The following is a 24,391-nucleotide window of genomic DNA, read 5'->3' as shown; positions in this document are numbered from 1 at the left end:
CAGCAACTAGACGATTCCAGAGTTACCCACCAACCTTCTACTTCCTCCAATTCTTCCTCTCCTCCTTCCTCTTCGCTTGATGGGGCTGGTAAAGCCAAAAATCAAGTACCTGAGAAGAAGAAGGAAAAGAAGAAGAAAGAGAAGAAGAAGAAGGAGCCAAAAGCGAAAGGGGGCAACCAAGCGTCGTCTAGCAAAAATCCACACACTGCACCGACCAAGCCTAAATCGCCATGTGTCATTTGCAAAGGAGACCACTATCATCGAGATTGTCCCTGCATCCCTTGGATCTTAAGGGACTGGTCTCCTCGTTTGCACAACCCGGTGTCGTCAACCTCTGATGATCATGTTGAAAATACACCGTCGACTAGTGAAAGTGAAGCCCGAGGACAAAAAGGAAAATATAGATTTCCTTGTAAACTGTGCGAAGGCCATCATGCCGTCCACCGTTGTCCCTTCTTAGATGAGGCTAAAAGAGTTTTGGACGATCATCTGGTTTCACCGTTACGACTTCCTCCTAGATATAAAAAACTCTTGCCGAGTCCGTCGCTAGTTGAAAATCCGGCTGACCCGCCCAGGTGGTCGGCCGAAGCGTCTATCATTGAAGACAAACCATCTGAACCCATACCAGACGAAAGTCAAAAGGTCGAGGCGGCAGTTGACCCGGTCTTGCCTTCAGAGGTTCCATCTTCAGATGATACAGTCACCGAAGAGAACAAGGATGACACCATCCAAATTCTTTTCGTAAGCACAGACTTCGATGAACATGGGGGCAATTTACCCATTCCTTTACCGCAGGAAGGAAGTTCATCAGAGTCGTACCTGGCCGTCTATTCGGTCCCACCTCCAAGCAACCTAGTTGTTTCCTTTGACTGGAATCAACTAGGCAGACCCCGTTTACCAGCTAGTGTACCATTCCGAATCATTGCTCAAATATATAGAATGGTTATGGCCGGTACCATCATAGATGAAGGGGCTTCTGTGAGTATCCTTTCCTCGACTGCTTGGAAAGCGCTTGGTTCGCCATTGCTTTTGCCTGAGATGAGAAATCTAACAGGCTTTGACAAAGCAACCAGTCGACCGTTAGAGATCCTTCCCAATGTGCCCATAACATTGAGAGGGAAAACCGTTCATATGAACGTAATGGTAGTCCAAGGACCCCTGGATTATAATCTACTCCCTGGATGAGACTATATTTATTGCATGGGAGCCATTGTCTCATCACTCTTTAGAGTAATGTGTTTTCCGCACGAAGGAAGAGTGGTCAAGCTTGTAGACCAGCTTTCATTTCCCAGATCACGCATAGCAAATAGTCATATACCATCCCTGAATGGTCTTTTCACACAAGGAATGTCTCATCAATCTCCAATCCGTCCACCTGATGAGCGCGAGTGATTCGGGGGACATGACTGAAACCCAGGGGGCATGCACCCTGGTCTGCTTCGGCAGGAAAACTTCTGGTATAGGATAGGTTTCTGCGAGAGATATATGACTAATCTGTACTCCCGTCCGTGATTGGAAAAGGGGGTTAGACTGGAATAAGATTCCCCCGTCAAAGTTATGTGAGTGGACTGTCTCACCTTTGTCTATTTCGGTAGACATCGCCGAAGAAGTGTTTTGTTTGCGCTGTGAATAGAACAATCTTTGGTAACCTGAAAGAGGTAGACCTTTCCTGATAAAAAAAATGTTTTGTCGGTAGAACAAAAGGTGACCTTGAAGCTTTATTTTATACCTGGGGGCATGCAAACCTTTTGGCGTGCAAGCGAAGAGTGACTATTTATTTTTTTAAATTTGTAGGTCCTCTAACCCTTTAAACTCGTAGGATTGGTCATTTCCTAACTTGCATAAAGAAAGGATGTGGGGCAAAACTCTAAAAATTGTCGTTTTCATATATGAGACATTCTTATTATACGACTGGATTAATCGAGCAGTTTTAGCACATAGTTCAAGCTCGTTAAAAAATAAACATAAGTCATGAGCAAATGTTTCTCCCCGCATTTAAGCTCATTAAAAAATGAACTATTTCCCGGTAAATAACCATCGTGAATGTAGTACTTCAGCCTTTAAAGCCTTGGTCATGTTCTCATCATCACCTCCACTCTGTATTGGCCGATCATTCACCTCCATTTGATTGTTTACCCCTTTTGAGGAACAGCTGCGAAGAGTGATCCCACTAGCCATCCTTGTAACACTGCCGTGATTGGAAAATTCCAAACCTTACCTGGAATCAGCTACTACCCAATTTTATCACTCGTTCCTCAAAAGACGAGTCTCCTTTAAGCTCTTTTCAACTGACTCGTAAAATATGAAAAGTTTGCTGAGCCATTGGCCTCTCCAGCTTGCTAAAGGGACCGGAAGTGCTATCCCTCCTTTAGATTTTAATCTTTTTGGACCTGAGGGATTATTACACAAAAAGATCGAGCGCTTGTTTTGTTCGGCTCGTTAAAAGTATCGAAAATTCATCCCTTCTGTATTGTTTTATACTTTTTCGGACTTAAGGGATTAGATGACGAAAAAGGGATTTTTGGAGTTTCCTTTACGTCCCTTTTCAGACTCTCTAAAATTGAAAAGGACCGAGTTATCTTTGTCGTTAAACTCGTTAAAACCTAATAGCGACAAACTTGTCCATAGCAGACAAGAACGAGTTTCACTATCATTAGGCTCGCTAAAACATAGCGATGGGTTTGCCCGAAGGGCAAATTATAGAACAAGCATATGTTATCCTCCTCAAGCTTGACAAAAATAAAGAGGTACTGGTCAGCAATGACTGGGGAAAAATTGGGAAGAAAACTTGAAGAAACTTTGTTGGTAGCAATTCGCTCTTGAACATGACACTTTCACTCCGCATCGAAGTCGGGTTGGGTTGTTTCATTCACCGGTCACATCACCATGGTCCCATCACACCATCCATATTTGGGGTTAATGCTACCAATCCATCATGTCAGTGTCGCTGATATGTTCAAGAGAAGTCACTCAGAGAATTCACCTGTGTCTCACCCGCTGCAATACATTTACGCTCCATTCTTTCATGACCACCACCCTGAACCTTATATCACCAGATCGTTTTCACCTCCATTAAAATCATTTGCTCCGTTCCGTGTCATTGATGTGGGATTCATTAAGGCCCTCCTATGACAGATCGCTTCTTGTCGACATCAACTCATTATCCAAGAAGTCGATCTAGGAATACCCCTTCCAGTACTTTGAAGCTTGCATGCCTCAATGGCAAGTTTCTCACTTCCGACGACAGGTTTACATCAATGGCCTTCGACCGAAAGATTTTGGGTGGTGTTCGACGCCAAGTCCTTTATTCACACCACGTGAATTGTACTGCAGTACCTTGAGGGTCATTATCATTATCGGTGATTCCTCTCGCGCCTGTTAACAGCTTACATCATTGGCTGGTAATCAGGCGATGTCTTTCCATGTTCGACACCAGAACATCTCTCACATGGATCGACTTGTACTTCGAGTGAAGATCGAACGAGATTAAAGACCCCGGATCTAGTTTCATCCATCCGGGCTGCGATATATATTCAAGGAAATAAAGACATCAAATGTACATCGTTGCTGTACAGATAATCATCCAATCAAAGGGATGATGGCTCTACCAGAATCATCAGTCTACACTCAGACGATTGTCTATCCTATGTACATGAAAATGAATTTATAAAGCTGAGCATGGGAATGCCCGCCTCAGCTAGATCATGAAAATATTATGAAGATAATGTATTGTATTGTATCTTATTACAGGTCTCCTCCCAGCTTGAAAGAACTTCGGATCCTCATGATAAAGCATTTCACCTGACATCAAAAAGATTAACGACCTCATGCTTTAGGGGGCAACTGTTATAGACATTTTTGGGCACTGCAACCCCAAGCATAAAATGTCCATAAACCAAGGGCTCCTAAGTCCCTAAAAGTGTTGTTCTAACCCCTAAAGGAACAAGGTTAATTGATTACAACTTCTCCCAGAAGTTCTCCATGAAAAACTGCTCAGAATTGGTCAAAACAGGATCATTTCACCTGCTCCATAGGCAAAGTGCGTTGCATCTCACCTAAGTACACTCTGTGGGTGCGTTGCATTTCAAAAAGCCCTTCTATGGGGTGCGATGGGCGAGAAATGACAAATGGCAGTGTCAATCCGCGAGGTGGAGAGGCATGGAATCTTCCAGAAACTTCTCCTGTGACACTTGCCTCTCTGAATTCGACCAAGGATGAGTAAGAGATCATCAATCTCCAAGTGGAAGCAAGAACTATCAGAGGGCAGACACTAATCAAATCACAAGCTGACTCATCTCCCTTACAGATATCTATATATGGATCCCTCATCCCAGAGATCCAGGAGGCTGGAATTTTGCATCTTGTAAGGAATTGTTGTTGGTTTCTTGAGGCAACATCATAGTGTTGGGTGATCTAAGCTTTGTATGAGGTGAAGAAGGGCTTACTTGCTGAGATGATGATGCTGGGTTAGAACAACTGGTTGTAACTCTCTTGGCTCTTTCTTGATTATCAATAAAAGCTATTCAAGTTTTCCTCCATACTCTTGTGTCGTTTACGTTTTATGCATTAGTATGGTCACTTTACATCTAATCCTAGATTGTTTATGATAATAGATCCATGTTCTTGTATAGTGTTATGCTACTTTGATTCTACAAGTACTCTGTGAAGCTGGGTGTACAAGGAAGCAAGTAGCAAAGGACTATCAGAAGAGAGAGGAATCGAACTAGGAGCCAAGCGCAAGACAGAGGTTGGTCTCCTTTATTCTTCTCTCATTTATCTTTCATAAAGGAAAAATGAAAGTAGCTTTACTTTGTTTGTTTCTAAGGTAGCTACCACACCTTAGTGGGATTAGCAGTTCTGCATAGACACTTTTCCCTGTAACAGATCCGGGGAAGGATTTGAAGGTGAGGCACTTGCTTCACAGTTTGAGTTGGATTTCACACTCTTCGCATGCATGGTTTCATCCATGGTGGAAAGTGATTGGTTTCTTGACAGTGGAGCTTCTTTCCACATGACCGGTGACAAAAGTTTGTTCAGTACTTTGGAGGAGAAAGATCTCCAGATACTCATAGGGATGGGTAATGATGAGAAGTATAGTGTCTCAGGTGTAGGCACGGTTATTTTTCAGAGGAAGCATGGAGCTTGCCTTACCTTGACCGATGTCAAGTATGTACCAGGACTGAAGAGAAACTTGGTGTCGATCGCGATGCTGGAAGACAGAGGATATGATGTAGTCTTCAGTAAGGGAAAGGTTTTCCTTAGACACATCATCACTAGACAGGTGAAGCAGATTGGTTCACGGGTCAAGAACTTGTATGCTCTTGAGGTTCAAGATGCATGAAAAGCCTTGGGCAGCAAGGCAACTGATGGAGACTTGGTGGTTGAGAGGGAGCGTATATTACCTCTCAACATGCAGAGCCAAAAGAAGTCTTAGATGATTGTGGAGGAGCCACGATTGGTGTAGCAGCTTCAGGAGGTTGTGGAGCAGCCACAACAAGGGAAGTTGAGAGGAGATCGAGTAGAGACATCTACTCATGTAGAGACCTCCAGTAGGGGGAAATTTCGAGCCAGGTGGGCTGAGGGATCACATGCAGCCATACCTCCAGGTAGGAGGTGGGGTGATGTGGATTAATCGTCCCAAGGACGAGGGGCAGGATCCTTGAGGTACCCAACCTCTTGGATGAGACCTTGCTACGGGAGCCCCGATGTGGAGTAGCAGGAACTAATTGATTGGGTAGAGAAAGATGTGCATGGAGCGGCAGAGAGAGCGACAGTGTAGGGAATTCCAGGATAGCGCATAGCTAGCAGGCTGCAACAATGCGAGAGGCACAAGTGTTTTGCACAGTGCTAGGTGGCACAGAGAAGTGTGCAATGGTGCGAGATGCATGGAGATGTTGCAGTAGCGCAGATGTCAGAGAGGGAGCACTTGTCAGCAGCAGGTAGAGCTTCAGCATCAGAGTATGTTCCTAGCCCAACAGAGTGGTCAGTTGGGAGTGTTTTTGTTCCAAGTGTTGTTGGAGAAAAGTGGACCGGGTAGATGTGTTGCATGCAGAACATTCCAGAGTTACAGGATCGAGTTTGAGAGGAAGCCTTTCTTGTTGCGAGGGAGTGTTGAAAAGTGTGCAACAAGAAATACTTGTTGAGAATGCAACAAGATGATGGATCTTAGTGGAAAGGAGTCGCCTTCACTAGGTGGTCCTGCAGGCAAGTTTTGGCGCAAAGTCTATTTTTAGACTATGTCTATTTTTAGACATATGGATCATGGTCTATGAGTTGCAGTTTGTTGTTTATGGATGATTGGTCATGTTGGGAAAAATAGATGGACTTCTATTTTTGGATCACAGCAAGAGTGATCAGAGTCTATTTTTAGACTGCTAGTCAAAAATAGAAAAGTCAAATATTATTGTCTCATAATAATATTTAGACTATAAACTTTATCTTATCCTCTTGGAGCACTTCAATTTGAGCTACAGATGTGGCACATGCAGCTGTCAGAAGGAAATACACTTTCTTTGTGGGTCAGTTGAGCTATTGCATGCAGGACATCAGTTAGAACTCATGTGGTTGAGTTCTGTGGAGTTGGATGTGGAGTTAATGGAGCTGTGTTCAGTTTGACTTAGTTGAACTAGTTGTATTTAATCTAACTCACCAATAGACTAAGTGATGAGTTGTGTGAATTAGTTATTAATTAATTCACTAATTATTAACTCATAAAGCAACTGAAGAATACATCAGTTAACTCAGTGCATGTACAGTTCAGTGGAGACAGGTGTTAGAGGTTGAGATTGCTATCAGTTGTGACTATAGTTGTGCATGAGATCTTGCACAAGCAATGTATTGAGTATGCCCATGAGGATTGCACAACATATGCCCAGTAGAATAGCCTGTGCTCACGTGATTTCCAGTGTGAGTGATTTTCACAAGGTAAATAGGAGTTTGGATCAGCCATTCATCATTCATTCTCTTGCAGGGTTATGCAGTGGAGGCAAGCAAAGTAATGGAGGAGATTTGAGCAGTGATTGATCATATCTGAGCTAGTTTTGTGTGTAACAGGTGGAGACAGTGCTGGATACTTGTGAGGAGTATTGTACTATGTATTGTTACATGTTCTCAATCATTAATATACAGATAGTGTGGGGTTTTCAGCTGTAAGCTTTCCCTGGGTTACATATTGTGTTAATGTGTGCATGTGATTGATGTTTCATTGTTTTTGATGTTGCTAAATTGATGATCAACGTAGAGGAGGTTATGTATTATGCATGTATTCCGCAATAGTGTATAATCGGGATAATCTCTGTTGAATATGTGTTTATTATTCAAAAATTCTACAATATATACCAGAGATAGGAATATACATTTGGTTGAGAAATTATGGAAATAGGAACAAGGAATGGGAGGATGGAGAAGATGGAAAAAGAAGGAAGATTGGTGCCAGGGCATTGAGACCGACCAATGGACAGAGTTAGACAAAGAACTGAAATCGAGACAATTGACGGTTCATAATGATCCTGATATCTTGAGATGGGGGCACACTACAAAAGGAACCTTCACCATAAAAGAAGCATATGACATTCATGTAGGACAAGCTCAGGATGGGCAGGGCATAATATGGAAAAAAATATGGAAGGATGGTGGCCAAAGGTAACTCACTTCCTATGGCTAGTTTGCAAATGACGGATCCTAACTTGGGATCAACTGCAAAAAAGAGGCTTCCAGGGACCTTCCTTCTGCTGGCTCTGCCACCAGCATAGTGAGGACCTTGAGCATATGCTCAACACATGCTCGTTTGCAGAACAAAAATGGAGGCAAATGCAAGGAGTGTTTGAAAGAATGGATCGAGACCACCACAACATTAAAGAAACAATTCTCCTCTGGAGAAGCCATATCTTTTCTAGCCCGGTGCTAAACCGAGCGTGGGGGATGGCCTTAGGATTAAATTTATGGGCCATATGGAAAGAGCGGAATCACAGAGTCTTTAAGAATAAATCCTCATCTTAATAGTAGGTATGGGAAGGAATATTCCAGAACATTAGGAAGATGATCTTAGCAGAATAATGGCACCAAGAGGATTGGCAAGTACCCCCTCAGGAAGCTCGATTCTACAAAAGCTTAACTTATCACTAGAAATGATAGCTCCCACTGCTTGGAAAAAAAGTCGGGTAGGATCAATATCCCTGACACACTTTACCACCATGGGAGAGGGATTCATAAAACTTAATTTTGATGGGGCTTCAAAAGGTAATCCAGGATTGGCAGGCCTAGGTGGCCTCTTCTGGGATGCCCAAGCTAACACCCAGCTAATTTATGTTGACCCTTGTGGGATAGCTAGAAACAATGAGGCATAATTCATTGCAGCAAGACAAGGTCTTCAAATAGCTGTCAGAATGGGGTATCAAAACCTAGTGGTGGAAGATGACTCAATTCTGGTCACAAACACTCTAACAAAGCTGAACAATGGCACCAAATGGGACAAGCTCAACCAAAGTTGGAGGACAACTCGTCTTGTCCAAGAGATCAGTGAAATAATATAAAAGTTGGATTACATTATGCTCTGCCATGTCAGGAGAGAAGGGAATACGAGGGGAAATTTTCTTACCAATTGGGAATGCAATCATCAAAATGGTTCGATGGAAAAAATGTGGTCTGTCTAACCCTGGGAGGATAGATATAGAACCCTAGAGGAAATCCTGGAACAAGACCATAAGCAAAGTCAGGAACATGGCCTCACAGAAGCATAAGACCCTGATAAGGATGCGAGCCAGACGTTGGGACAATAGGTGGGGATTAATAAAGCATACCCTTGAATTTTGTACCACCGCCCCCCACACGCTCGAGGCGATGGGTGCGGTGGCCCTTGGCATGAATGCATGTAAGGGTGGTGGGAAAGGTGGCAAAACAGGTGGAGGCACAAGTTTTATAGGAGTTAAAGGGGAACAACTGGGTAATGCTAGTGTGTTCGATCGCGGATGAAGGAGCTGGTGCACGGGAAAGAGAGGGCAACGCCATCCTCTGCCTCAAGTGTACAAATGATCTGCAAATTCCCACGGGTATGTTTTCTGGCTCTTCTCCTCCATTGCAATGACGACCTAGTTAGGCTTCTGCTGGTGGGAGAGGGGGGAAATTAGAAATGTTAATTGGGATGTCCAGAATTGTGGGAGGAATTGGGGGTGGCACTGGGTTGCACTGATTTGGTCCTGCGTTTATGTCTTGCTTCAGCAGGATCTCGCGTCTACCTCTTTTTTTTTGACTTTGCATTGTTTTGCTTTGGGTCCATGGGTCCTGAGGGTCGAGGGTTGAGAGGGGATGTCAGGGGAGGTTATGTCGGGAGAGGCTATGTGCTGGATGCTGAGGGATGTAGGGGAAGCCATTTCAATTTTTGGGGTATAGCTAGAACTTTTCATGGAGAGGGAACAGTTAGGCCTCTCGAGTGGGAAACCGAGCACGAAACTATCAAAGGATGTACACTGGTATCTTGGACAGAGGGGAATGGGTCTGCAATTCATGTTTTGGCCTCCCATTGGGAAGTGGTAGAGCCCACTAGCTTGGCCTGGGCAAGGGGAAGACAACCTCACCGTGGCTGTGAGGAGATGGGTGTGGAGATGTGGGCTCATTGTTGGTGGACGGAGGTCGACCCCTTCTGGGGAATGGATCTACAACCATGACAGCCTGAGTACTAATAGTAAGGGGCAAGGGGCAGAGCATGGTGAGGTAGATTGCATTGGTAACTCAACGCAGGGCTGGGAGCAATGCCATACTATGTTAAAAAGTTGTTGGTTAACAAACTACTGCTGTGAATAGGTTTTGGGCACCTTCTCCATGGTTCGACCCATGAAAGGTCATGGACATGGAAGACAGGGACAGGTGCCCAGAAATGGAAAAGATCCAAGCACTTCTGAGCCTTGTAGGGGGAGAAAATCGGTAGACCATCTTATTCGCGACGCTGCTGAGGCATATCACAAGGGTATTGATGAAGGCATTCGAAAAATATTAGAGGAATGAGAAGAGGAAGTTAAGCAAGGCAACAAAAGTAAGGATAGAAAGACATAGCTTGGATAGAAAGACTGAAACTTCACTGTTTTTGGATAGCATAAAATGCAGATAGGTGACCAACAGACTTGGTTTCCCAATGGAGAAGTTGAGGCCACTTAGCCAATTTATGTGGTGTAAATTTGCCTATAAATAAATAGAAAAAAGAGAAAACTTGCCAAACTTAACAAAAAGAATTACATTAAAAAATATATATATATTTATAAATAAACCAAAAAATATTGATCTCAACAAATAATATCTCTATGTTTATACTTTCTAACTTACCTCTAAACTATGATATGTGTTAAGGAAAAAAAATTCGTACTTTCTAACTCACTTTTACATGAATATTAATAAAATTTTAATTTTGCATTAAATATCTATTTAATTTTACATTAAATATTTATTTAATTTTGTCTTTTTTAACAAAATTTAAACATGATTATTCAAATCGATTTAAATAATTATTAAAATTTTACTATAAAATTAAATAAAATTTATTAATAATACATGCTCTTGTCAATTTCAATGTTTTTAAATAATAACTTTCAAAATTATTAATAATTTTAATAATACACTCTTATGAATTTCAAAGTTTTTAAATAATAATTATTATTAATAGTACACTCTCTTATGAATTTCAAAGTTTTTAAGTAACAATCTTCCGCAAGGTGACCTCCGGCACATAATGAAATGTAATACGAGTTTTTAAATAATAACTCTGCAATGTAAACTCGGAACCATAGTGAAATGTAATAATATCAAAATATATTTACATATGGGAAATGTGTAATAAAATAATATTTTATGATGGTATATATTTTTGAATAAAATATTTATGTGGTAATAAAATAATATTTTATGAATTGAAAACATGTAAATTATTATTGTAAAATTAGCAAATTAATATAATGCGCAATAAGATGTTTAATTTAATAGCCAATTAGATTTGAAATAAATAATTTAAATTATTTTTTAAAAATAATAAGTTTTAATGTCCAATCTTTATAGATTTTTTGCAATTTTTTTTGTCAAATCCAAATAAACATGGGTTTGACAAAAAACCCAAAGGCATTATCTACACTTAATTACACTGTTTTTTGATTTGATGATATGTGATTCGTTCTCCACATTTCACTAGTTTCAATCCCACTTCTTCACCCCTGTGAGCATCACCCGATGCAATGAGTGCTAAGTGAACTATTCAAAAATCATGAGAAATTAGTCACTTTACGACTACCTCTCATGGAAATGGTCATACTTTGAATGACTTACTTAACGCAGTTGAATCCCAAAAATGATATCTAATATAATGCACTGCGAAAATCCCCCCTACTTAAATTCAAAAAGAGTCAAGGGATCTCTACCTGAATGGTTCATGAGGCACAATACTTGCTAAGGTTTTGCAAATGGGGTAGCAAGCTAAGTGGGCTTGATTGTGGGGAAAAACTCCACAGTTAAGCGCGCTTGAGCCAGAGGAGTTCTGGGATGGGTGACCTCCTGGGAAGTCCTGGTTACCGGGTGCAAGCCCCGGAAGTGATGATTGATGCTATGTGATTCGTTCTCCACATTTCACTAGTTTCAATCCCACTTCTTCACCCCTCCGATGCAATGAGTGCTAAGTGAACTATTCAAAAATCATGAGAAATTAGTCACTTTACGACTACCTCTCATGGAAATGGTCATACTTTGAATGACTTACTTAACGCAGTTGAATCCCAAAAATGATATCTAATATAAAGCACTGCGAAAATCCCCCATACTTAAATTCAAAAAGAGTCAAGGGATCTCTACCTGAATGGTTCATGAGGCACAATACTTGCTAAGGTTTTGCAAATGGGGTAGCAAGCTAAGTGGGCTTGATTGTGGGGAAAAACTCACAGTTAAGCGCGCTTCTCCACATTTCACTAGTTTCAATCCCACTTCTTCACCCCTCCGATGCAATGAGTGCTAAGTGAACTATTCAAAAATCATGAGAAATTAGTCACTTTACGACTACCTCTCATGGAAATGGTCATACTTTGAATGACTTACTTAACGCAGTTGAATCCCAAAAATGATATCTAATATAAAGCACTGCGAAAATCCCCCATACTTAAATTCAAAAAGAGTCAAGGGATCTCTACCTGAATGGTTCATGAGGCACAATACTTGCTAAGGTTTTGCAAATGGGGTAGCAAGCTAAGTGGGCTTGATTGTGGGGAAAAACTCACAGTTAAGCGCGCTTGAACCAGAGGAGTTCTGGGATGGGTGACCTCCTGGGAAGTCCTGGTTACATGCTATGTGGTCACTTTACGACTACCTCTCATGGAAATGGTCATACTTTGAATGACTTACTTAACGCAGTTGAATCCCAAAAATGATATCTAATATAATGCACTGCGAAAATCCCCCATACAAAAAAAATAAAAAATAAAATAAAAAATCTAAAGTTGTTAAATTTCAAGTTCCTCTGCTCAATATACCTGTCCAAATCTCACTTAAAATTGAATTACAAATAAATAAATACCTTATTGACTTGAAAATAAATAAATAATAGCAGCGAAAACAAAAAAGAGAAGATTCAGAGTACCGCGTTTAACCCTCCGAAAATTTGTCAAAGTCAACAAAACCGTACTAACGCGTCAATCCTGGAAGGTGTTTCGTTTTGAATTCGGCTGTGTAATTTCCGTGTTATTCCGCCTTCATTTATTAGAAAGGCAGATCTTTAATTTTTCTAATTCATTTCCGTGTTTACCATTGTGAACATAGAAATTAGTTCACTGTTATCGATTTTACAATAAGAAATGTAATCCTCCAATGTTCGCTGTTCTTACCCGGATGTCTGAATCGTGCTCAGAGCTAACAAATCTTTGAATGATGGCTGCACCCAAGACAGAAGTCCGTTTCAAAGATTTGAGTTCGCCTTTCTAATGTATATGTGGGGCTTTAGCTTATATCCACCATCTATGTATTGTTCCAAGAAATAATTTAGCTCCACAGAAACCCAAAGAGACGACTGAAGATGCGAATACCAAGGCGCAGCCGCCTCCTGATAGTTTTCACCTCCCTTTTGATACTGCTTATTGCTACACAGGCCGATGACGATCATCAGGACACCACTTTCATCTTCGATGGATTTAATCGAACCCACTTGATCTTGGAAGAGGAGGCGTCAATCATCGGCCCCAAATCTGTGCTCTCCCTCACAAACCAGTCTCACTTCATGCTCGGCCGCGCGCTCTATTCGATCCCTGTGCACATGAAAAGCAACGGGACGCTTTCCTCCTTTAGCACTACCTTCGTTTTCTCCATGGTACATCCTCCCTCTGCCGAAGCCGGACAAGGATTCGCCTTCATCATGATGCCCCACAGAGTTCCCGTCGGCGCTCTGTCGGCCCAGTATCTGGGCTTGCTTAACCTCACCAGCAACGGGCAGCCATACAATCACTTATTCGCAGTGGAGTTCGATACGATCAACAGTGTGGAGTTCCGTGACCCCGATGACAACCACGTGGGTGTAAACATCAACAGCCTCATCTCGGTGCAGACCGAGCCTGCGGGATATTGGAAGGGGGAGGACAGCTTCCATGGATTGAGCCTCAAGAGTGGACGGAACATACAGGCCTGGATCGATTACAATCATCCTCAAAACCGCCTCAATGTTACCATCACGTTGGCCGGCTCGCCGAGACCACAGAAGCCGCTGATATCTCTGAAAATCGATCTGGGCAACGTTTTACAGGAGAAGATGTTCGTTGGCTTTTCAGCGACCACGGGGAACTTCATGGAAAACCATTACATTCTCGCGTGGAGCTTCACTACCCAAGGCATGGCGCCGCCCCTCAATCTATCTCGTCTCCCTTCTTTTGCGAACATGTATTCCAAACCCTTGGGCCGGGGATTCATAGCCGGCATCACCGTGGCTACTCTGCTCTTCGCGCTGGCTGTTGCAGCCGTGTTTTTCATAAAAGAGAAGTATGGAAAAACGATCGAAGAATGGGAGATGGAGTACTGGCCCCATAGACTCACTTACAAGGAATTGAGCATCGCCACGGGCAAGTTCCGGGACGAAACCGTTTTGGGGCAAGGGGGTTTCGGCAAAGTTTACAAGGGAGTCCTTCCCAGTAGCGGGAAAGAGGTCGCCGTGAAATGCATAACGAAGGAGCTTACGGAAGGAATGAAGGGTTTCATCTCAGAGATATCGAGCATGGGTCGCCTACAGCACAGGAACCTGGTTCATCTCCAGGGTTGGTGCCGAAGGCATACGCAGCTATTCATCGTTTACGACTACATGCCCAACGGGAGCCTGGATAAATTCCTCTACGGGAATCCGACAACAGTCCTGTCGTGGCATCGGCGATACGCGATTCTGAAGGGCGTGGCCGCTGGGATGCTGTATCTGCACGAACAATGGGAGAAGAGGGTCATTCACAGAGACATCAAGTCCAGCAACGTGCTGCTGGATTCGGAGCTCAATGGGCGGCTGGGTGACTTTGGGTTGGCTCGATTGTACGATCACAGTGGGAATCCACAGACGACTCATGTTGTAGGAACATTGGGGTACATAGCGCCGGAGCTGATACACACGGGGAAGGCTACGCCGAGCTCCGACGTGTTCAGCTTCGGGATTTTGCTGTTGGAGGTGGCTTGTGGGAGGAGGCCTGTTGATCCGTTGAAGGATGCCGAGCAAATGATTTTGGTGGAGTGGGTGTGGGGACTTTACACACAAGGGAGGCTGCTGGAGACATCGGATCCAAAGCTAGATAAGGACGGATACGATGTGTGTGAGATCGAGAAGGTGTTGAAGTTGGGGTTGTTGTGTTCTCACCCAGATCCGGAGAGCAGGTTGGGCATGCGCCATGTTTGCCAAATACTGGAAGGCAAAGCTCGTCTTCCCGACGTCTGCAGGCCTTCTTTTAACGCGAGTAACATGCATCGTTATCCCAGAGTCCTCTTAAGATATACAGGCAATAGTCTGGGGAGGAGTACGTCGAGCAGAGGCCATTTAGAAGGAATCCTCAGTTCGACTTCCGAAAACGCCCCATCCTTCGAGCGGGGTCAAATTGATAGCTTTGATCGCCGGGAAGCTTTTGCAGGGGTGATAGGTCCCATCCACACTACTTAAAATTTAGACCGCGTAGACCCTGTTAGACCAATCAGGGAGAGTTAGGAGCTTGGGATTATCCATGACCAAACCATACAATATTTACATTGTTGTAGGATAGAGGGCACTGTTAAGCCATCTGCATATTTTATCGCTTAACTAGCACGATAGGATACGTTTTCTCTGGCTTATATCTCATATGAATGCAAATATAAAATAAGCTTTCTTTCCGCATCATACTTATGTTTTCCAAATTATTTTCAACATATTTTATATTGCATTAATTATTTTTCACAAAAGGCTTACCAATACATAAACCTCGTACAAAAGTCGGAAGATTTGTGATACACGGATGGGTGAGATCTGCCAAAGTTAAGGTTTGCAGTGTATATATCAAAACAAGGGAAAGCTGCATAGCAGCTAATAAGCTACATGGATGCAATGTTCTCAGCTTATTTGCAGGCAATTCTAAATGTTTGCTCAAACCGTAAATGAAAAATAAACATTGAAGCAATCCGATGTTTATTTTTTATAAACAATTATGCGAGATCTCTTATATTTATTGCTTTTTAGCCTTGTTGATGTTAAAAAGTGAAAACTGTTTTGTATCGTGATCCTCTCCGCCTTACTGTCATCCCCACTCTGAAACAGAGGGAGGATTGATCGGTCAGCAATATAATGGGTTTTCCCTCCTATCAATATGGTGCATCCGGTTCTTAAAAGGTAGATCTTCCATTCTCATTTTGTCTGTGATTATATACTGACGGGTTCAATGTCTCCCACTATATTTAAGAAGCGATCAATATAGCATGTCCAACTATAGACCGAAAATGAGGGACACCGCTTAAAGAGTTGGGTTGCTATTGGATATGTGAGGTGTCTGAGAAGATGCCACCATCACTCCTAGGCGTGGGCAGTTTTAAAGCTTATACCTATATATGAGTACTCATTCGACCTAAAAAGAGTATGTGCCGCACAACAATATTCCATCTCGAAGTCACTGTTTTAACCAGGAACATACATATTGATTAGCGACCGACTATTCCATTTCTCCAAGTCACTGTTTTAACCAGGAACATACATATTGATTAGCGACCCACTATTCCATTTCTCCACGTCGCTGTTTTAACCAGGAACATACATATTGATTAGCAACCGACTAGGGAGTCAGGCGTAACCTACATACTCCCTAACACAGGTTCTCCACCCTACTCGCTGCCCTCGACAAGCCGTAGGTCAATTACTGAAATTTTGTAGAAGATGCAATGGACATAGTGAAGAAATGTCAGGTTGCAAGCAATTCATTTTTCCCCTGTTGCCAGTTTGGCAACCTCAATTTTTGTGATGGAATAGGCTGTAAGATTAAGAAATCAGCTTAGATTTATTTTAATTCTGGATCTATAAAGTATTCAGAGAAATCAAATTTCTTGTCATAATAAAAAAGATTTGTATCTCAAGAAATTTGATCTTAGATACATGGTGAGTTAAGACAAATCTTGAATGGTATTAATATTAATCTTTTAATATTAATATTAGATGTGTTTTAGATGACAATATAACAAAATTAATATTTTCAAATAATACAACTTTGACCCTGAAGTATTTATGTCATTAAAAATTTTAATGTATCTATAGGATTTGGTTTTCTTTTTAAAAGTTTATTTTATAAATATTTAATTAAAATAAATATTAAAGGATTTTAGAGCAGAATTTTGGCCTGCTAAATTGTATTGTAGTTTTTCTATTTATATGGTTATTTTTCATTTTTATTTTGGGTCAACATTAATTTTTATTATTATTTTATTGGAAAAGTGACATTTTACACATTTCTTACATACTGGGCTGTAGAACATATCGCACTTGGATTGTGCAAAGGTTACCCATCAAACTTGTAATTCCAATAAATTTTACCAGATTTTAAAAAAATTAGACTAAAAAACCCGCATTTGAAAAACCACACTAAAAACAAATCAATAAAATATAACTCCAAACCCAACACATATTTGACTCAACTATAACCAAATCATATCAATGTAATAAATGATTACATTAATGCTTAACCAAATACATTAATAATACAATATGAGTCAACTGCAGTAACCGAATATGAGCATTAAACTATTTCCAACCTCACATAACACTGGTCTGGAGCACATTTATCATATTGATTTTTTTTTAACCAGAACATCACATAACACTGATTTGGAACGACATTTATCATATTGAACTTTTTAAACTAGAATATGAACATCTTAATTTTGCTAAATGCAACACCACCGCTGTTCTTCGCTGACCAATGTTAACACTTTTTTTTCTTTACTCCTTTCAACTGTATGATGTCAGGTATATATAATTCAAAAATACAATTTAATAGCTAGATGGCATTGGCTTCTGAAAGCAGCCAATAAAAAAGGATATACCGACAAAATCGTTTTCTATGGTGTAATAACTGCATGCCAAATAGCACTAGTAACAACTTATCCCTGGAGATAATTCAAAGTTAAATGGTAACAGTGACAACATTTTTTGAAGGACTGTAATGAACCAACAGAGTCATAAAGTGACTTCATGTTATTTCATTGTCTATGAAAGAAATTGAAAATATAAAGCATATAGGGAAGAATTAAGGAATAATTATAACTACGTTCCTATGTACAGCTTCAATCCAAGCATTTCTACCAAAACTGCCAGGGAGAAAGTGAGTATATAAATGCATGAAAAATCTAAGCAAAATGGTTCTATATTTGACTCGCACGAAAAATGTAGAGAAAATTTTGGGAGACAAGATCAACATTCTTAGGTCAGGTAGGGTGAACTTTATTCCTGGAAATTCAGGCACTCCATCTGTCCATTGTTCATAGTAACTTTAATATCACAAAATTCCATGGTTTGTATCTCGGGGATCAAAACTTTTTAATAATCACTTTCTTTGTTCGACGGTTAGTTCACCACGCCCCCATTGATTGGATTTCGTATACCACAAACTTGATTGACTGTATTCTGTTCATCAAGGGTCTACAATTTGCATGCGTCGTAATTAGCTAGTGGTTTAAAAAGAAAGAAGTTACCTCCGATAGTATCATTTATGACCCAATCAATCAAGAAAAACTTAAACCCAATGAGTAGTACTTTTGACTATTTCCAGCAACATCATAAGATAACCCCGTAGCTTAACGAGACTGTTTTTTTGCCTCTAGATAGGCATGGAAATTTTGGGGATATTTTGAGAAAATGTGGCAAGGATTTTCCTAAATCCAAATTAGTGGTTAAATTTCAAAATTTTAGGTGTTCTAGACATTTTTTATGGTGCTGAATCCATTTCTACCATCAAAAATATGATTCAAACACTGCATCTACAAGATTTTTTGAAATTTTTTTACTTGGATTCCAACCACTTTTGGCTATCCAATTCCTCTGCCTTGGTAGACTATTCCTAAAATAAAATATTGGATTTAGCATATACGAGGTGTAGCGGGGCAACATTGATTTTAATGGTGGCATATCAAGAGAGTTTTAGTGTAAAAAGAGCTCTTACATTTATGGTGTGACATTGAAAGTTCCAGGTTCTGCTGAAAAGACTGCACAGTAGCATAAGGTTTTTGGTTTTAGCAACTGCCTGCAAGAATCTAGATTAGAATCAATATATTTTATGCAAAGGGAACATAATATCTATGATTAGTCACATCTCATGAAAACATATGAGATGATCACAACATATTAGAAAGGGCGGGAGTCAGGACCCCATCTCCAACAACCATACATATGCCAATTAGAGCAACAATAAGCGACATAGTGTGAAAAATTCTACAATTTTCAAGCATACTTTTTGTTAGAAAAATTTCCTGGGGCAGAGGAGAGGAGTCTACACTCTTGCGGCAATGTCAACTAGCTCAGAAATAGGTTGTGGAGTGGATATGGCAACTATACAGGGACTTAATTAAAACAGAATCTACTTGTGAAAGATTAATACCATAACGCAACATGCCACACTTTATATTATATGTCAAAACATAAGGAAATATATTAGCATGATAAATGGAGGCTCCAGCTCCAAGTGATTTAAGCATCACTAGGTTGCGGAGTAAACTTTTGTAAAACTTAGTAAAATTGGTTTTCACGTGCCCACCAATATTTCCTCCACGATTTTCTCCTCACTACCTCACAGACTCTCGCTCTCTAACTTGCCCAACATACAAAATGACTTTTACATCCATATTTATCTCAACATACAAATTTGACATTAATACTTGCCCAACATACAAAATGACTTTTACATCCATATTTATCTCAACATACAAATTTGACATTAATACATGATAGAGCAAATAATTAATACGCAACATGGGCGAATTTACATAGTAAATGGTTTTCTAAACTTGCAGGTGTTGTGGAGTGTGGGCAACAGTCGCGGAGTGAATGGTTGTCCATACTTATTTACTAAACTTCATTAAATGCCTTAACTTTTGTGATGTGTTGCGGAATGGTCTGCACTGTACTCTGACTTCAGTCCTTTCACTTATAAACAAAATTTCAACCGTGCAGTAGTTGACTAGGCAAGTATGGTGTTTGTCAGTGTATTTAAGATGGTGGTTGGGATTATTATTTCCAACACTCCCCCTTAATCACAACTGTCGTCATTGACAATTCCCAAACAATCTTTCAGATAAACAAAATTTTCACGTGCCAATGGCTTTGTGAAAATATCAGTAAATTGTTCCTGTGACCTACCGTGTTGCAACACAATTCCATCATTGTTAATCAACTCTGATAAAATGATATTTAGCATCAATATGCTTGGTCCTCTTGTGAAAGACAAAATTCTTTGACAATGCAATTGTTGAGGTGTTGTCGTAGAAAATAGTTGTCATTCCCTCTTGGTTGTGACGAAGATCCCTCAACATCCTTCTCATCCAAACTGCCTGACACATTGTTGTTGTTGCGACGACATATTCAACTTCTGCTGTTGACAATGACACTATTGGCTTCTTCTTAGAGGCCCATGAAACAGCTCCAGAACCCAAATGAAAAACATATCTTGACGTGCTCTTTCTCTCATCGACACTTCCTGCCCAATCACTGTCAGTGTAACCAATCAACCTGAAATCACTTGTTAAGGTGTACAAAACACCATACTGTTTTGTTCCATTGACATACCTTAGAATCCTTTTCGCTGCTTGACAATGCATCTCCTTGGGTGTCTCCATGAACCTCGACACCAAACTCACTGCATACATTATATCTGGCCTAGTGGCGGTCAAATACATCAAGTTGTCTATCATACTTTTGTATAATGTCGGATTGACATTGCTGCTGCAATCTTCTTTGCTCAACTTCAACCCCATGACAGTTGGAGTTGGTGCGGGCTTGCTATTCTACATATTAAACCTCTCCAAAATGTCTGCCACATACTTTGCTTGAGAAATAAAAATGCCATTTTTTGTTTGCTTCACTTCTATGCCCAAAAAATATCTTAACAACCCTAAGTCAGTCATTTCAAATTCATTCTTCATGAATTGTTTGAAATCAACGATGAGGAAATCATCACTGCCTGTAAAAATTAAATCATCTACATATAAGACGACAATAAGAATCTTACCATCGCTCTCTTTGATGTAGAGAGTAGGCTCACCGTCACATTTGTCGAAACCATTGTCCAACAAGTAGGCATCTATCCTACTGTACCATGCACGCGGTGCTTGCTTCAACCCATAAAGAGCTTTCCTCAACCGATACACTTTGTCTTCTTTGCCTTCTACCTCATAACCAAGTGGTTGCGCAACATACACTTCCTCTTTCAGCACTCCATTCAAGAACGTTGATTTTACATCCATTTGATACACTTTCCATTTATGTTGCACAATAATCGCCACAACTGTATGCACTGTCTCCATCCTCGCGACTGGCGCAAACATCTCCGCATAATCTCTTCCATGTTGTTGCTTGTATCCTTTAACAACTAGCCTCGCTTTATACCTTTCAATCTTGTTGTCGACATTGCTCTTGGTATTATAGACCCACTTCACTCCAATGACTTGTTTTCCTTGCGGAAAGTCCACTAAATCCCATGTGTCATTCTTTTCTATTGCTTTTATTTCTTCCTCCATTGCCGCAACCCATTTTTCTTCTTTGACTGCATATTCAAAATGGATTGGGTTATCTACATGAAAAAATAATGCAAATAAGGAATTCAGACCAGCACTACTATCAACCTCATCTTGCTCATAAATTTCATTTAAATTTCTGAATTTTGGTCTTCTTGTGCTTGTTGAAGATGGGCTTGACATGTCACTTGGTGTTGCGCTTTGCAGCATGCTTGGAGAAGCACTTGCTTGACTGTGTGACGTTGTCCTATTATTTGTTGATGGTGTTCCTTGTTGCCTGCTTTGTTGCGCTTGAATAGGAGTAGAGGGAGTCATTGTTGAGGAATTACTTGTTGCTATCAATTCCTCTTTGTCCTCATGTGGTATACATGCTTTGACATTCACTATCTTCTCTAAACTTCCATCCCATGCTTCTTCTTCTATGAACTGCACATTTCTGTTGATTATGATCTTCTTGGTTGATGGATTGTAGATCTTGTATGCTTTGGATTCATCACTGTATCCAACAAATATACATTTATCCCCCTTGTTGTCCAAATTCTTCCTCAACTCATCCGAGACATGTGCATATGCCACACAACCAAAAACTCTCATGTGAGTGACACTATGCTTTCTTCCACTCCATGCCTCTTCCGAAACTATAGTCTGGACTCTTTTGGTTGGACATCTATTCAAGATATATGTTGCACAAGCGACAGTTTCAAACCAATAATCATTTGGAAAATGCTTTGGCTTCAACATACTCCTCGCCATTTCCATATTGGTCCTATTCTTCCTTTCCGCCACACCATTTTGCTACAGTGTATATCTTGTTGTAAATTTCTTGTGAATTCCATGCTCCATGCAAAATCGAAGAAATTCATTTGAGATGTATTCGCCACCTCTGTCAGTTCTGAGGATTTTGATGTAGTGTCTGCTTTGCTTCTCAACAAGAGCCTTTTATTGGCGAAAGAACTCAAACACTTCACTTTTCTTGTTTAGGAGATAGACCCATGTCTTCCTTGTGTAGTCATCTATGAAGGTCAATAGATAATGGCTGCCACCAATTGATGGTGTTTGCATTGGTCCACATAAATCTAAGTGGACAATCTCCAAAGGTGCTTTTTCCCTTATTGACTTTCCTGCAGGAAAATTCTCTCTATTTTGCTTGCCCAAGATACATCCTTCACATAGGCTGTCCAGTTCTTCTATAAGTGGTAATCCCTTCACCATGCGTTTCCTATGCAGCGAATTCAAACCTTCGAAGTTGAGATGACCAAATCTCAAATGTCATAACCAATCTTCATCTTTAACTTCTGCTTGAAAGTTTACTTGTGTGACAACTGCATCTTTTCTTCCATCCCCTAGTGAGCTCATTGATAGTTGTTCTTGTGCACCTTCTTCTTTCAAATCTGATCTTATCTTTAGGGGAAACATTTTATTGTTTGTCATATGAACCTTTGCAATCAGTTGTCTGCTTGGAGGCCTATTCAAAAGTGTGCACACGTCATTTTTGAAGAACATGTTGTAGCCCTTTTTCATGAGTTGTCCAATGCTTATGAGGTTATGCTTCAGACTGGGGACAACGTAAACATCTGAGATGTACTTCTTCTCACCCTTCTTTGTTAGGATGTTAACTCTTCCTTTGCCCATGAAAGAGACTTTGCTATCAGTCCTTAATGTCACTTCAGATTTCACACTTTCATCTAGATTGGAAAACATTTCTATGTTCCCTAACATGTGGTTGCTACACCCTGAATCTAGATACCATATATCACTTTGTTTTTCTTATGCTATATTACAAGCTAAAAACATGCTATCATGGTTCTGATTTTCTTTTGTGAAATTTACACTTGGTTTGTTACTAATGTCATATTTCTTCTTTCTACATTTATTTTCATAATGACCATACTTCTTACAGTAATGACATTGGACTTGAGATTTATCATACCTCTGACTTTGTGCTTGATTTTTTCTTGGGTCTTGACTTGGATTTTCATTGCTGCCCCTTCCACTTGAGCTTGAAGAGCTGCTTCTTCCACCTTTGTGTGGGCTTATTCCTCTTCCTCTAGTATATGATCTTGCTCTGCCTCGACCTTGACCAAAGGAAACTTGTGTCTTGAAGGCATGCTCCAATGAGGAGCTTGTTGCTCTATTCAGTCTATGTTCATGAGAAATTAGTGATGTATGAAGCTCATCCACTGAGAACTATGAGAGATCCTTTGTCTCTTCTATGGCCACAACAATGACATCAAACCTTGCTGACAAACTTCTCAAAACTTTCTCAACTATTCTCCTTTCTTCAAGTGTCTCACCATGAGACCTGATTTGAGTAACCAACCCAATTACATGTGTAAAAAATGAATCTACATTCTAAGATTCTTTCATACAAAGTGTTTCAAAATCTCTTCTTAAAATTTGTAGTTTTGCTGTCTTGACTTTTTCCATGCCTTGGTAGACTGTCTGGAGGGTGTCACATGCTTGCTTGGACTTCGTTGTTGCTGCAACCCTTTGGAAAATACTTTCATGAATTTCTTGGAAAATATGGAATGGGGATTTTGAATCTTTCTTCCTGTTGTCCCTTAACAAATCCCTTTCTGCTTGAGATAAGGCATTGTATGATGTTGCATCTGCTGGTTCTTGAAAACCATTCTCCACCAAATCTCAAATGTCTTGAGAGAAAATAGGGCCGTCATTGTAATAGCCCAATAATCATAATTTTTCCCATTAAACTGAGGTATCTGAGGATTAGTCAAGCTTGTGCTTGATGTTGCCATTTTTGAGTGAAAGAAAAAAACTAAACTTTTTATGAGCTGGTAAGTAAACTTCAAAAATTTTGCCCTCAAAACAATTTCTTTAACTGTTACTAAAAATACTTGTTTTTACACTAACAAAGTTTAACCCGCTTTGATACCATGTTAGAAAAATTTCACGGGGCAGAGGGAGGAGTCTACACTATTGCGGCAAAGTCAACTAGCTCAGAAATAGGTTGCAGAGTGGATATCGAGGGCTACACTGTTGCAGCAAAGTCAACTAGCTTAGAAATAGGTTGCAGAGTGGATATCGCAACCACACAGGAACTTAATTAAAACATAAATTTTACGCACAGCAAAACAGAGTAAAACAAAGGAGGTTGCCGTAAATCTACTTGTGAAGGATTAATACCATAATGCAACATGCCACACTTTATATTATA

At 40.4% G+C, this 24,391-nt stretch overlaps 1 pseudogene; it reads left to right on the top strand.

The window, feature by feature from the left end:
• Positions 1-12,674: 12,674 nt before the first annotated feature.
• LOC149160435 (L-type lectin-domain containing receptor kinase IV.2 pseudogene) lies at positions 12,675-15,360 on the top strand (annotated as a pseudogene).
• Positions 15,361-24,391: the final 9,031 nt, after the last annotated feature.

The sequence above is a fragment of the Pinus tabuliformis genome, chromosome 5_2 (genome assembly GCF_031772625.1).
Source record: "Pinus tabuliformis cultivar Carrire ecotype Pingquan chromosome 5_2, CPIR1, whole genome shotgun sequence".
NCBI lineage: Eukaryota > Viridiplantae > Streptophyta > Pinopsida > Pinales > Pinaceae > Pinus > Pinus tabuliformis.
This window is presented reverse-complemented; position numbering and strand designations above follow the sequence as displayed.